Source organism: Pieris napi, chromosome 17, assembly GCF_905475465.1.
Source record: "Pieris napi chromosome 17, ilPieNapi1.2, whole genome shotgun sequence".
NCBI lineage: Eukaryota > Metazoa > Arthropoda > Insecta > Lepidoptera > Pieridae > Pieris > Pieris napi.
In genome coordinates this window covers 6,480,295-6,497,707 of record NC_062250.1, presented here as the reverse complement: position 1 = coordinate 6,497,707, position 17,413 = coordinate 6,480,295, and the positions used below count along the sequence as shown (strand labels likewise).

Genomic DNA, 17,413 nt, shown 5'->3' with positions numbered 1-17,413 from the left:
GAGTCCGCACGCCCATAGACAATCTATACGACCTTGATTGAAATAGTAAATTTGCGCTCACAAAGCTCTAAATAAATAGAATACGATCTAATGTCGATTGATTGAATTACAAACACAGAATGAAGTAGAACATCGATTTCATACCATGAGCTAGGATTCAAGGTAAGTATTTTCTTTACTGAGATTTTTATGGAAATCTTACTTGATTATGTAATCATTCACTATTTGACATAAAACAATGCATTCTAAGTTTGTGCTGATTAACACTGGTTTAGAATTTTATACCATTTTAAATTATAATTCTTGTAATTGGCATTATTTTTATAACGAATTTCGTGAGTACTTATTTGTTATATTTAAGATGAAACGGATTGTTTCTTACAAACAAAACGACTTTTGACGACTCATTGGTCTAGTGGTCAGTACCCCTGACTGCGAATCCATGGGTCCCGGGTTCGATCCCCGGCTGAGACGAACATCGATGTGATGAGCATTTGGTGTTGTGCTTAGGTCTTGGGTGTTTAAATATGTATTTATATGTCTATCTATCTATAATATGTATGTATATCCGTTGCCTAGTACCCATAACACAAGCTTCACCAGCTTAGCATGGGACTCGGGAAACCACACTTTTTAAGAGAAAAAGTAAGAAATGAATGGTTCATAAATACTGGTTTAATATATTTCAGTACTAACACAAATACTATCAATTGTAGGATTCATTATACTTTTGTATAAACATTTGTTTTAAAAACAGATATATCATGATTGTCTAAGAAACAGTTCTGAAACAAATTCACTAACTAGGTATAAACAAATCTAAGTCAATAGGTTAAAGGTGGGAACTGACCAAAGTTACGAGGTGTAATGTAGCATTCGTATCGAGCGTGTAACGCATCGAGCATGTTACGCTGTGTTTTAAAATCGGCGTAACATGCTCGTCAAACGTCTGTGCTCCGCTTTCGCCGCCAGTGTTCACGAGATGGCTGACAGCGAGGACGCGCTGGTATATTTGATTCTACTTAATTATTGTTTCATCCAAATTAAGAAGAAGAAAAAACGTTACTGGGCATTAAACTTATTTAAAAACAGAGGCGTATGTGGTGGTTTGTCATTGATAGCAACTTTGAAAAACCAAATGATTACTAGACAGTATAAAAATTTTGTACGCATGTTTCCGATCGATTTTGAAGAACTGTTGAATTTATTTGCTCTGGATGAGCTGGGTTCCACAACACTTCCTCATTTTATAGAAAAATACAGAGATTTTTCTTTGTCCCACTCCATGTTTGATTGATTGATTGATTGACGTGTGATTACTCGCTACGCGCGTGCGCTCGGGACGACTTTTGACAAAGAGCGTACTGACCGAACCGCGTAACACTCAAAGGATTCGCCAAAAAACCGACAGCCGGGTGGAGCACTCAAAGCGAGCAACGAGCGGCTCGTTGCTCGCTGGTTTCCCCGTAACACGACGTACTGACTGCACGAATGTTCGCTGTGTAACATTACATTACATGTTACATTACACCTCGTAACTTTGGTCAGTTCCCACCTTAAGAGGTCAAAGACCTCAAATGTATTTTTATTATATATCTATATTATTATATAACTTAAAGGGCCTGAACGATCAGTTTATCACACAAGGGGAAACTAATCCGAGTTAATCTGTCGAAGAGAATGCCTAGTTTAGATTCAACGATAAAGCACACTTCTTGTTGAGAAAATGTTTGTTGCTAAGATGAAAATTGGTTTAGGATAAGCCGATTTGAGACGAATTAGTCTGAACACTGCGTTATACATTGTTTATATAAACTATAAATTATACATAAATTAAGAATAGCGTTTGTAAGTTTTATGACAAATAATTTTACTATGGCGGTGAGGTCCTTTGGCTTGCATTTTCTGAGAATGGAGGAAGTTCTGCAACTCAAATACTTGATAGATACTATAAAAAGTATAACAAAAACCAGAAAGTGTAACTGGTTATATACTGGGTATTTATACTATTGTATTAATAATGCAGCTATTAGCATTTAAGTTCAATATTAAGTGCCGTCATTATCAAAGCCGTAAGTTACATCCGAGACTATCTATAACTAGTTCCTGTCACAGGAACATTTAAATTAGTATTTAATTTATTATTTACAAGCATTTTTGTACGTGAGTAGACACTGGACATTAAGTAGTCTAGTTAGTTCTGTCAAAGGATCACCCAGATACCAAAAGTTTTAAAAATAAAAATATATTATTTATACAAAGATATCAGATATAGGCAGTGACTGTATAAATGTACGAAATGGATAAAGTCTTTGAGGAACAAAGAATCTTATAACGCTTGTGAATTCATATTCTAGTTCTGTTGACAGTATGGCTTCCTGTAAATGGATTTCCTTTGTTTCTTTAAAAGCAGAAGTTGTATTGTATTGTATTGTTTCCAGTTAGTTTGGCATACAAATAGACAGTACTTCGTTATACCTGTATAATTTATTCATACCAATTTCATTTAACTCTTCAAGAACGTCTACTAAAAACACTATACTTATAAAGAGATATATATTATAAAGAATAATTCAATTAGTAGATAATATAGTAGATTGGATGTGGTAGACATAATTTTCGCTGTGTTAGTAGTACAATAAGTACTTATTGTATCACCAACTTCGTCCGAAAATATTTAAAAACATAAGTTATTGAAAAGTGTTTTGCAAGCTTTTTTTAATTAAGTTTGCAATTACTTTAAAAATATACCAATATAAAAGATACCTTTTTTTATAACTGTAAATTAATGTAAATATATCTGTACATATAAACTCATACAAAACGGCTTGACCAATTTTGATTTAAAAAAATTGTGTGTATATTTAGTAGGTATAAAAATAGTTCGTGAAATCATTCAAGCGAAACAACGGTCCACCCTAAATTTGTATGATTTCGTGTGAAACCCTTTAAACTCGTCTTTCACCAACCCCCATTTTTTAATATAGTACTGTAATAATCAATATAAACTTTATATTATAAAACGTAAGTCGGGTCAACTAGTTTTAATATAATATTGTGCAGTCTTTAGCTCATATTAAAGTAACTCACTAGTTTGTTAAAATAAATATTTTGCGTTTTATTTTTAAATATACAGTCAAAACCGGTTATAACGACATTGAAGGGACCGATAGTTGCCGACGTTATATCCGATAGTCGTTATAAGCAATGTCATATACACAAGTACAGTATATATGTATGTACATAGTTATCGATCTAGAATAGGTAGGTATGGGTTATAATATGGTATGTTAATATTATAATATGTTAACAAGTCAAAAAAGAAACAAAAATATTTATTACGAAATAATTAGGTACAAAAGTAATCAGTCATTTTGGTCTGTTTTTTTTTTTAGCCCAGTCTCAAATATTTTTTGCATTTTACGTTTCATACTCCTCAAGGTATGAGTATCACCAGTATCAAACTGTTCGTTAAAGGCAACAAATTTTTGCAAAATTGTTACAGCTTTAAGAGCCTCCGAAATCGTTGTTGGCTGAAACTGTTCGTTGGGAGAAAGTGCGTAGGTAATAATATGCCTAAATATTCATTCAATGCTTATAAATAAGATTTAAAATCCTTTGTATTGTTTTGTTTTGCTGAGACAAGAAGCGGTTGGTCGTTATAGCCGATGAATATCGATAAAATTTCGTCGTTGTAAGCGATATGTCACTATATCCGATGTTGTTATAAGCGGTTTGTTTACTGAATAGTTTAATAGGGATTCGGACGGGACCATACAATCTGGTTGTAATAACCGATAGGTCGTTGTAAACGATGTCGTTATAAACGGTTTTGACTGTATGTTGATAAATTAAAAAATTAGATAAACTTTAGTTATATTTCATTTTTTTATAATAAATGAAGCCATTATTCTCTGGCCATTATTTAAAAAGTTAATTACATATAATTGGTAAAAAAACAAGGAACGTTATTTTTTATTAGGCTTTCCAATTCTTTCCAATTCTTTCCCATTCTTTCTAGCCTGTTGCATCTCTTCGATAGACCATCTGCCCACATTTATACTTCTTCGTTGACTTTAATAGTTATTGTATAAAAAGGGGAAGTCAATACACGCTATGTATTAGCGTGTTGTTCCCACGAGAATGTAAGTGCGTGCTCCTATTTCACCATGCCAACTGCTGATAGAGAACAAATCTTTGTTTTTATTTTTTTTATTAATTAATTATTGACTATTAATTACTTAAGATCAAGTCAAGTGGAACATGGTGTAATGGTTGCAGCTTTTTACAAATATTGCGTAAAACAAAAAACTTGGCGATTAAAAAGAGTGACGGAGAGTTTATTGCCAGTTCTTCTCGTCCGTTTTACGCCCTTGATTTGAGAACTTGCAGTAAATGTAAAATAAGAAGCATTTAGCATTTAATATGTATTTCTTTATTGACTTTCATAAGTGTACATCGTTACCTAAATATATAAATGATTTTGATTACAAATTAAATATAGAAGCAATAAATAACAAATCGATATTCAAGGTAAACATTTCTGATCGTTTAAGCCAATCTACCAATTGAGGAACTTTGATGGAGAGTCCGTCGACAGCGAGAAATCTAATTTTGTTGTCAAGCGAACTATTGTGAATCCGGAAAATCGAAAGGCAATTATCCAATCTGACGTTAAGGTTGAAGTAATAAAAGGAAAATAGTATAAATGCGAGTAGCTTCACAAAGAAAACTATTAAATGATTATACCTTGTTGAGAGTAACATACTTAGGTACATATCTAGAGAGCACTTCAGTTACAACAGATTCCTGCATAGCCACCTAGAATATATACTTTACTATATTGATTAAAAATAAAATGTTATTAAATATATACTAAAAATCTATATTTACAATTCCCTTTTTTCTAAATTTAGAAAGCAGCTAAAATGGCTGTGTTTTTATCGCCTTCATAAAATAATGATGCCTCATTATTTATAAGGAAATGGTATTACGTCGCATTAGGGCTGTTGTTACGTTGACCTGCAATATCGCTTTAAATGGGGTTAATTATTATGAAAAGACAATCAAGAAAATTTCTCAAACGAGTTAAGTTATCCGATAAAAGTGATTAATGAAAATTTGTGGGATCCGTTTCAATGGGTATACATCGAAAACTTGATCGCATTAACTTCGTTGATTGATTAAATATCTTAAATGTTAAATTCAGTGGTTAACATATCAATTGTAACGCTTAGTATATCGATGACTTAAAATTATAAACATACTAATTTAAAGAAAAACGCTTTTTACCGGATTAAAGTTATGTATTATTATAAATTTACAACTGACGCACGCTGTAAAGCACGCGAAACGTCGGATAAATTTAAAATTATGTCAAATAGTTGTAAATTTATAATAATACATAACTTTAATCCGGTAAAAAGCGTTTTTCTTTAAATGTGTAAAGGTTATGTTAATCAAAGACAATACTACATACTAATTTAAATCCACCTGAGTGGAAAATAGGTGATCTAGAATAATTATTATATTACATCAAGTTACAATTGTAGCAAAATTATTAAATTAAAGTTGTACATAAAGAATTTACGAAATGAATTTTTACCAAATTTCGTTCACAGCGAAGTTGGCTTAACTTTCCGGTCATTAATATATTTAATGTTTGGACCTTTACCTTTTGCCCTGTAAACTTTACGACTCAACGAATTGACCCTAATTTATGCATCTAGTAATCGCTGACTAACCATGTTCACCGACTTTTTGACTTCTTAAAGGAGCGTATACAACAGCTGGTTTAAATGTTCAAAAGATATTCTGCATGTCTCGAAGTTCGAAACATATTTGATGATACAAATAAGATTTCACTTACAGCCCTGCGATTCTGTAACTCACTTTTCGAACTCACACAGCGGTTTTCGCATCGGCGGTCGCTCTCAAATCAGTCGTGAAGCAGTCATTTTATGATTTAGCATTCTGAAAAGGTGGGGAGCTTGTAGTTTATTGTTTATCAGAATGCTAAATCATAAAATGACTGCTTCACGACTGATTTGAGAGCGACCGCCGATGCGAAAACCGCTGTGTGAGTTCGAAAAGTGAGTTACAGAATCGCAAGGCTGTAATATAAATATTGTTTAATACTTTATATCTATATAGTTTAGTATTCAAAAAATTCTTCATTAAATTTAAAGTTCAATTTGTGATGGGACGGAAAGTTATGAAAAGTCATGTCACAAGGGACTTCTGTTTAAATTGTTAGCGACATGTTTTACATACAACTCTGAGGACCGCTGGGTTTTAGTGAACAAATTACGGTCTTTATGTGAATTTTTCATGGACTAGGCCTGTGATAAAATATTCAAAAATACATTTCTACTAACGAAACAAATTCTTGGTATCACGTTCATAGTTTACCATTAAGGATCGATCTGGTCGCCAAACTCCAAAAAAGTACATTGTTTCTTTCCATTTTTCGTCATTATTTTTTGAAGTTACAATGGAAAAAATATGGTGGAGTTGAGTGGTTTATGTATTTTGAAAGATCGATACACGATTTAAATAACTTCGCTTGATAGAAAAAAATTCCAAACATAGGCAATTTTTGACACTTTGAATTCATTTTATGTCGAAAATGTATATAGAACATGATTTTGAAACTTTCACGAAATTTCTTTTTAGAAATTTTAGAAAAAAAATTGATGAAACTACATTAATTAAATGTTTTACATAACTAATTGTTACTACGGGCGCGCCTCAGTGCTCCAGCTCTCAACTGCACCCCGAAGTCCACCCCGAGACACTGACACAGCAATTCGTGCTAGGATAGGTCCTTAAATATTTATATAACTAATTACTTATAGATATTTTATTACACTAACATAAATCAGTGTTGTCTTCTTTCTTTAACTGTCATGTTTGGCTTGATTGAGTTTTATTTCAAATTGGTACCTTATGGAGAAGACTCCAGGTGACTGGATATCTCGCGGATCTCTTTATCTTCTGTCATTGTTTTTTTGTAATTTTCCCATTTATTGTGTATTTTTTTATAGGTTTTCTCTGACTTCACACTTCCTTAATTTTGGAGTTCTCGTATGGGCGCTGAGGCAATAACTCAATATAAAATACACTCTTCTAGGTACAATTGCCGTGTAGTTGAACGATTTAGTTGTTGTTCAAACAAACTCCAGTTCTGTTACCACACCCTAATTATGGAACACAGGATTGGTTAAGCCTAAGTTTAACCAGTTAGTTTAGAGTTTAGGCGAACTGATTCTGGTGACGACGTGACACAAACTTTATCGACATTTGTTAGAAATGTGTTATCGTGATATAAAAATTGCGTAGTAAAAGTAAAATTACGTTTATAAGAGAAACCAGCGGTGTTCTATAGAAAAATTTATGACTCTAATTATTGAAGAATATGTAGATCTCCAGCGTAACTGAGCTACCACGAAATATAAATAAAAATATAACATATTAAGTTAGTAAATAAATAGTAATTGAATAATGAACAAAGCATAAACAAGTAGAAACACTATACGTATTCACACAATGAAAACTTGAACTTGCCGAGATTTTACCTAAGAAACTAAGGTCGCAAACCTGTTATTTAAAATAGAACTTTAAGTAATACAGGTAAGGTTCAAAGCAGTGTGTCTATGTTAGTCACAGTGGAACAAGTTAGGCTCTGCTTTGTGGGTCAGCATAATGTACAGCGCAATATCATGCTGCAACATGAATTTATGTGTTGATAGATTTTACATGGTTCCTAGGAAAACATAAATTATAGAAAATCTTTCAAAAATCAGGTCCTAATTTTCATTAGCTTAATACTGAAACCGAAGACGCTTTACAATAAAAGCGTAATTGGTGTAGGTAAAGGGATTACGTAATGATACGAATGATGATTTAATTAATGCCTGTGCACTTGAACCCCACAGCCCAATATTAAACCATTAGTTTGAAATCTTCTTGTATGCATAATACATAAAAGCAATACAGCAAATTTAACTCAAATACACACTGCATATATACAATTGTATAATACTTTTAATCAATGTAAAACACATAAAATCGTTACATTTAAATTATATTTTGTATCGGAGATTCGCTTCTAACCGTACAAATCAAATATTAACGCTGCAAAGAGCGTAGGGCTATAACGAATAAAATAAACATCGAAATGGTTAACCAAACTGTATTTTGTTGTAAGCATCCGTAAAATATTATGGCAGCACAGCAAGCAGTCAAATGGACATATTTACGAGCATGACTTACCTTAACATCATATCTTTCACGAAGTACACACCTAACTCATTAGTATAAAAAAATGCGGAAAATCAATCGAATTTTCAATAGCACTTGTATGTATTCAAAATTAAATTAAAGATATAGCAACGTAAAAAAACTTCGGCGCTTCTGAGGCCAAAGATACTGTATCTTTGGCCTCAGATTTCTGTATCTCCTTCGTCATCATTTCGTATTTTACTAGCTTTAAATAAAAATCGGTTAGTAAATTGATTAAGGAATGAATTTTTTACTATGTATATTCTGTGCCTGATACACGCATTCGAAGTGAGTTTAGACAGGTCGTCAGCAACATATAAAGAACTTTAAAAATAATTTCCACTGAAATTTATTGATTACAAATTTTATGATAAAATCACGTTAGTAAATTTTACTAAAAATATACTCGTAAACGCGATCCATAGATATCTTTTTCTTTACTACTAGGTTAGGGGTTTCCGGTAGCTTTTGCTTAATTTTCTGTGCAAGAAATGGTATATATATAAAAATGAAACCCGTTTTCCGTTGTCACGACATAACATGAAAACGGCTTGACCGATTTGTCTGATTCTTTTTTTATAATACTCCTTGAAGTACGAGGATGGTTCTTACGGAGAGAAAATTAAAAAAAAATTGAGTAAAAAAAGTCTAAAAACAACACTTTTCTATATTCCCATACAAAATATTCGTAATAATATTGAAAGGCAATTTGAATTTTTTCAATACCATAAAGTTCAAGTGTTAGTGGAGGGGTTCCGGGAAGGTAAATTTTTATTTTTTGACATAATGTATTTGTTGTATTATCAACTTTCTTTTTATTTTTAGCTTGACCGGTGTCCCGAATAGACTGTTAGGCGGTACGATGTTCGCCAGGCCAGCTAGTATTAAATAAAAATAAAGTGTGAATTGCGTATTAGGTTGCTTTAGACTTATAGCCCTTTTCTGTGGCTTCGCTTGGGGCTGGATTAAAATGATATAGCTAATAGTCTATCGCGCTTAGGACTTTCTATGGGTTCAAGAATTGTTCACTGCAGTGAAAACTTATGTATTTCGAAGATTAAGTGATTGAAGGTTCAAAGTACGTTCGTCATCATATTTAATATAATAATTTTCTAATAAATAAAATTCTCGTGTCACAATGTTCGTTCCCATACCTACTCCTCCGAAAAGGCACGACCGATTCTTATGAATTTTTTTATCCATATTCAGTAAGTCTGAGAATCAGCTACTATCTATCTTTCAAACCTCTAAGTGATAAAAGTCCACCTGCTATTTTTTTTTAATTTTTAGACAATTTCTTTTGTTTTTATTTTTTATGATACACCATACAAAAATACATACAACCCTTAATTGTCATCCCTCTACGATCAACACCTATTTTTTATTATAGTAGATAGTTATATATTTTGGACTAAAAATTTTTTCCTAGAAATAACATGCGTGGCAAAACGAAGTTTGCCGGGTCAGCTAGTAATATGTAATAATTTAAAAAGTCAACTTTAAATTTAATAAATTCGAAACAATTCACAGCCAAAATTAAAACTATCCATTCTTCCGATGTTTTTGTTTATCAATATTTTAAAGAAAAGAAAATGCTTCGCGATTATGACAAAAGGAATTGCTTCTTAAGAATTTGGTCAGTAGGGCGTAGTTATTGTGCAATTGCACCAGAAAAATCCTTAATTTTCTGTATAAATCGGGCCGAAAATTTATTCCATATTTATTATTATTTATACGGAATAAATATTCTAAAATTAACGTAAATTTATAAATGTTTCCAAACGATTTGTTCACGATAGCTCATCCCTAATGAGACCGCAATTGACACAGGAGATATTATATGTGCACAGGTGCAATATCTATTTCATAATATAGTATGGGACGGATGAATCGGACACGACCTGAATATATCGAGACCAGGTCCGGGACCAACAGTTTAACATGTCAAACCTTGGCTGCGTTCAAACAACTTCCTAACTTAGTTTTAGAAATGTATATTTTTGTGTATATATGTGCTTTTTACTGCAGTCTCTTACAGTCTAACATTCTTACTACAAATCAGTTTTTCTCTATACCAACAAACATATCAAGGCTAAGAGATGTATGAGTATGATTAAAGAACGTTTCTCAGTAAACAAAATTTAATAATAATTTCATACAGAAGAAAATATCAACAAATATAACAAGAACAATTAAGTTAGGTAAAAACGAAATGAATTTTCTTAAGACTACAGCTATTTATTGCGTATTATCCCTATTGTATTTATTAAATAATGAAGGGTACAACATATTGTAAAAATTGCATTTAGCTTTATATATTAGAGTTTTTTAGCTTAGAGTTATTTAGCTTTATATAATTAGAGTATTATCACTAAATAAATTCAAAGCCCTCGTTAAACGAAAACTAATCAACAAAGCTTTTTATAAATTTGAGGACTACTTAAATGATCCTAATCCTTGGGATTGAATTGCTCCAGTTCAAACAATTTGTGCGACAATACCTGGCGATTAAAAAGAGTGGCGGAAAGTTTCTTGCCAGTTCTTCTTACCCGCTCTACGCCCTTGACTTGCGAACTGGTAGTAAATGTAAATTTACGATTAATTTAACTTGACGATTCAAAAGTGTACTTGGTTACCCACTTGAATAAAGATATTTTGAGTTTGAGTTTATATTTCTTCACATTAGTTTTTGCTTATGCTTCATACTCATTTTTCACGTATAAACCATTCAAAACCACAAACGGGATAAATACGATGACATAATAATGAGTAACATCCTTTACACAGATAATAATTGTCTGTGCAGGCGCCGCGGTTAATTGCATTAATCAGTGCGTGGGTGCAGCAGGTGACTAATTTGTGACGATTGGAGCATCTGCTTTCTTTTTCATTGGATATGTCAATTGTCAAATATGCGCTCATGTTGCGTTGCTAGTCAAAGCTTATTTACAAAATAATAGACTTGACTGCGACTAATTAAAAGTACTTCCATATCGTATACTAACTTAATATTATAAAAATACTAGCTGATCCGGCAAACGTCGTTTTACCATGTTTATCATTTATAATAAAAAATAGGGGTTGATTGTAGAGGGGTGAAAATTGGGGGTTGTATGTATTTTTTAATGTTGTATCATAAAAAAAATTGAAATTAAAAATTTTGTCTAAAAAATAAAAAATAAAATTTAGGGGTGGACTACCCCTAACATTTAGGGGGATGAAAAATAGATGTTGGCCGATTCTCATATATACCGGATAAGCACAAAAAATTTCATCAAAATCGGTCAAGCCGTTTCGGAGGAGTATGGCAACGAAAACTGTGACACGAGAATTTTATATATCAGACATTAATTATTAGGCCTTAAAAAAGCCAATATATTTTCATGTCAGGCGAACCTGCATATACACCTTCCGAGCAATTCAGACAAAAGTTTATCTGTGTTATGATATAATAGGAAATATTCTGTATACAGAGACACTCTGCGTATCTTCGACGCTACTTTGTAACTTTTAAATATGACGTCAAAACGACCTACTTTCGTTGCACGCGATTAGCTTAACATTAAGAGTTAGGATTTATTTTAAATCTACTATATATCGATTATAAAAGAAGACAATTATTAATTTATATGGGGATAACCTACGAGTTTTTTAATCTAATGAGTTAGCCAGATTAAATGCCATAAAACAAGAGGTTTCGCAATGGAATTGCTCAATTTATATCTACTGTATCATCAAAATTATTATGTTATATTCGATTGTATAGAAATGTACACTAACATTTTATTTTATACACCAACGTCTATATGTTTTATTAAATTAAAAATACTCAAATACTTGTAACTTGTTTTAAATAAATAAAGTTATGTATAACTTAAAATCTATTCAAATAAATAGGCTACCGTAATATACATAACTTAATATAAGCCTTCAATTTACGATTTACATATGAAAATCAATATTCATTTTACAAAATTTTACCTTAATTTAAAACCTAAACAGCGTTTTTAGTTTCACTTATTCAAAAGCGAAAGTGAAGTTTCATTCATCCATTCAACCATCTTACGCCACACTGAAGTGTATAGTTCTTAAATCTTGTGTCGCCGAAAATCATTATTTTTATAATAATTATATGTCTCTATGTGTGGATAAAACTTCCAGCAGTGGACTCATAGCAGTAATAACTATATAAATGGGGTCGATGTATCGGCGATTATTTTTGTAATAAATCCAGTCATTAAAAATAGGTTTCCGTAATTCCCCTTTTAGCCTTCAAGAAGTAATTTCTCCCAGACCTAACCTTACTTAATATCCGACTTAATATGGTCACTCCATCATGGTTTTCACTTATAATGTTCGACCACAACAGGTTTCTTTGGTTACGCATTTGACATACATATTATATTCACTACTATGGGTTCACGAGTATTGATTTTATGACGAGCAGCTCTAATTAAATATTGTATTTGTGTTACGGCGTATGCAACTACGGTCATTTTTATATACGAATATTTTACTTTATAATTAATACTATAACTTATGCTTTTATACTTAAAAAATAAAATAAATCAATGGCGCTACAACCTTTTTAGGTCAGGGCCTCAGATTTCTGTATCTATTTCATGATCATTTGTTTATCTAATAGGCAAGTTGGTGATCAGCCTTCTGTGCCTGACGCACGCCCTCGACTTTTTTGGGTCTAAGGGAATGTTAAATGGGCACATAGAAAGAAAGTCCATTGGTGCACAGCCGGGGATCGAACCTACGACCTCAGGGATGAGAGTCGCACGCTGAAGCCACCAGGCCAACACTGGCCTTATACTTAAACAAATATATATAACGATTTAAAAAATAGTCACCTAAGCTTCAAATTCGACATTTTTATATCCAGAGAAAATTTATTATTACCGCTCCATTTAATGTTCCATCTATATTTATAGCTTATATAAGTTATTTCTAGGTTATAACATTAATGGAAGGTCCAAATAACTTTGTCCTTCGACAAATCGTAGTTATGCAGTCCCCACCGCTAATACCGTGTCAACATTCTTACGCAATAAGACCTCGAAAGGCTCTATTAGTTCGAAGCTTATTAAAGCTTAATGTCTAGGAAATAGAGTCTCTATTTGTACAAAATAAATATGAGTAAGAAGGCTGTTGCATCACGTATGGGAGAATTCTTTTCGAATCTTTGTTGCGTATTTGTCTGTTATTTCATTATTGCACGTATTTCCTTACTAAAAACTTAATCAGTATATTAAAAAATATCAAAGTATATAATATCAGAATATTGTTCGTTCATTTTGTTACGTGTTTTGTTATGCACAAAGCATATATTATATAAGCTACCCAAAAATCTCACTTTCTTCGCCCAACGCTTTTACTGCTTTTACTCTTTCCCAGGCCCTTTGATCTTTAACCACTTTCTTAAAGAAAAAAATTTACTATCGATTCAAAACTTTATACATTCACTAAGAATCTTAAGCGAAATCTTCTAAATCGGTCCTATGTTGAAGACGAAAAAAATTTCCTTTTGTAACAGTAGTCTAATTATATAATCGTATGTAGAAAGGTAGAAACATTAATATGTCGTCAAATGGAAGAGACTAGATGCCCACGATACAGGTAAGCTTAGTGTGAGGGCTAGTGCACTTTTTCATTATCTTTTGTTATAGTAACATTAATAAATTAAGTTAGTTGTTAAATTGCTCCTTATGACTTATTAAAATATCTTTTGCGTATACTCACAAGAAATCTATTATTGTATTATCACACTACTGTTTACGAAGTGCCACGAGAGTGTATTTAAAACTAAGAAAAGTCAAAATAATTTATTCATATAGGTAACGCATGTATTGTACACTAAATAAATAAAGAAAATAATAATAAATCAGAACTAAAGAGAAGAACTGGCAATAAACTCTCCGCCACTCTTTTTAATCGCCAAGTTTTTTGTTTTACACAACGTTAGCTGCAACTATTACACCATGTTCCACATGACATCTTAAATAAGTATAAAATAAATTAAAACTAAAGATTTGTCCTCTATCAGCAGGAGGCATGGTGAAATAGGAGCACGCACTTATATTCTCGTGGGAAAAACACGCAAACACATAGTCGTAATAAAATAACTAACATTAAAAATACCGCACCATGGTCCAAGAACAAGCCAGCCTGGCTATTATTTTCGAAACTTATCACAAGCATTACTATCGTTACAATATTCAGCATCGTTTTAATTTATATTAACATGGACAAATTACATATTTCTTTCCTAAACTAAACCCTGGATATATCAAACAACAATGTTGGTAGAATAGATTGAATAAGATTTTTTCGACAATTTCACGAAATCATTGTCTTACTTGAAACCCTTTTTTGTATTATCATAAAGTCCGCAATATCCTAGCCTTCGTATTATAAGGAACGAAAATGTATTTCTTTTTTTATCAAGTACATATTTGAGAGACACATGATGCCGATTTTATGCCTGTTAATAAATTGAAAGGTCGCAAAAGGTTAATCTCGTAAAGGCTGTGTCGATCTATTGAGAGGCTCAGTAACTGTAGCATGAATTTGAAAATACATATAATGTAATAATAATACATTTTAGTAATTGTATGAATAATCTAAGTATTTCGTGAATTCTGATATTTTTATTAATGTATGACACAGAGGCTTTGTATGTACTTAATACTTTGTCATACCTACAGTTTATTTTTTCTATGGTTCTTATAGATAAACTCGAAAGTTTTAAGTTTGCGCTTTCACATATACCTACGTATAATGCATATAGATGTATCAGCTGGTAACTTAAACTATTTATTTATTACATATCTCACCACTTATTAAAAAAACTCCATAAGGTAACGCGCAAACCACCTGGTTATTTATTAATTAAATATTATTCCAGTAATATCCCTACCATGTAGTATTCAAAGCAGTTTGCATTTAATTGTAAAAAACAACTCAATTTGACACTGTTTATCAATCAAAAACCGCATACTTGAAGTCGTACATTCGAATCACGGCTGTGCATCAAAGGAAATTGCTAGCACTTGCTCCTATCGTGAGGAAACCAGCAGGTCTCCAATCCAAAAAATCATTGATACGTAATACAGAAGGCATTAATCTAATTGTTTATAAAAGAAAAATGATCGATGGAATGGTTTTAGGGCCACTGGATTTATATTATTATCAATCAAAATGGTACACCCAATACTTCGGTTAAATTTTTTTTGTTAACTAAACAAAAATCATATATCAGTACTACATTGAAAATATTTAAAGAAATAGGTTTTTTTTGGCACGTAGTTCGTCAGAAAACAAAAATTCTGCTTTAAATTTTATAAAATTAAAATGCCTTGTTTATTATTTCCCTATGCGTGAAATATAAAGCAACAAAATAATAGACGTTGCATCTTTAATTAAGTCTGTAAAACATTATTAAATTTGAATGTAAACGAAACCAACAGTAATTAATTTAAAACTAGCAATGTGCAGTTATTTTATATTATTCCCGCTTCTGTCTCGCGAAATAAATTCCTATTGTAGAAGACAATTTTCCGTCTGATTTATTATTCAAAGCTAGTGCATCAAGGTGTTATTTAACTCGGAGCAATGTTGAATTGGTTTGTGTTATAGAGCTATTTTTGTTGGTTTTATTTATCTATTGTTCATTAACAAAGCTTAATGCAGACGACGCAAGAATTTAAAATCTTGCAAATTGTGAACACGGCCTGGACTTAAAATATTGACGGCCCAGTCGATTAATAATGGCTATTATATACGGTTACAAATGATTAATTAAGAATTTACTAATAAAATGAGAAATGAGTGATTTAGAAATTAATACTTAATAATGCAGAAAACTGTACTTCAATTGACTGAAGATCCGTGTCACCTTTCTACAGTCCATTCAAACCTCGGTCTATATAGTATAAGTTATATTTGTGTATGTATGTGGGTAGTTACTGAGATTTAATTTATGTACAAAATGACCATACCATTATAATTATACAATATTGAAGAAAACAGTATTGAAAATCATTTGGAAAAAAGAACTTCGCTTGACATATCTTAATGCTAAGTATGTATGGCAGGACGAATAAAACTAAACTTATCTGTAACTTAAAAGTAGGCAACTTAAAAATATAGCAAAATAAAAACAAAACAAGCAATGAATGAAAAAGCCTGAAGGGCGATTATTGAACGAAAATGCACCAACCGCCCCTGAACTTGACGTCATCCGTTGCTATAGCAATGCTCCCGGGAAAACTCGAGGTCACCAATAAACTTTTTTTATTCACGATATTTTTAACACAGTTTAAACCACGTTCGATTTTCAAATTAACAACAGAAAATAAAAACACAATTTTTTTCAAACTTGGAACACGACGCGCGCGTACCTTTCAGTGGCGCGGGGCAAACTACGCAAATGTCAGCTAACTCGGCACATGTGCGAAGCTGAGTAAGGCGGTGTGCACCGTCGCTCAATTTTCCCGCGACTGGGAAAAGATAAGCTGTCATTAGAAAATCTAATTACCGGTTTTATAACTTAACCTTTACGTAATTAAGTATATTAACTAAGTATCTCTTAGTTTGTAGAAGTTTAAGGTCACTCGTTAATGAGATATAGAAATGAAGTTGTAAGTTATTAAAATGGGTTAATTATTACCACATGTCTATAAGTTAGTTAAACCACTATATCTTTATTTTTATCCATATTCCAATAAATCATATGATTAAAAAGAGTTATTATAAACGTCCCTTATGTCACTAACGCTGTGAAATTACATAAAAAGCTTGCTTAGACTTAGATCACTTATAAAAATAATAATATGATTCGCCTGTTATATATAATTCGTATTAATTTTAATAAATATTTATTAAAATTAATACGAATATATAAATAAATTATTAATAATAATAATATAATTCGTTTAAACTTCAAGATTTGATTTATAATTAAATATATGTATGTAATAAATTTAACCATTTCAATTTCGACGGCAGTAGGAAAATTGATGCCAATACGGACGCAGCTTTACGAGCAAGCGAGATGCAAGGCATCAGAGGCTTCAGGCTATACCGCTTTTCTCGTTATATAAGCTGGCCCTGGAGCCTGGCT

General features: G+C 31.8%; 1 protein-coding gene across 8 annotated transcripts in view; it reads right to left on the bottom strand.

Moving 5' to 3' along the window:
- Positions 1-16,787, bottom strand: part of LOC125057728 (chaoptin) — a 55,551-nt gene extending 38,764 nt beyond the window's left edge. For all 8 annotated transcript variants that reach the window (XM_047661580.1, XM_047661587.1, XM_047661584.1 and 5 more), the window contains exon 1: positions 16,511-16,787. The gene's annotated coding sequence lies outside the window, so the exon portion shown is untranslated. The remainder of the gene's footprint in view (positions 1-16,510) is intronic.
- Positions 16,788-17,413: the final 626 nt, after the last annotated feature.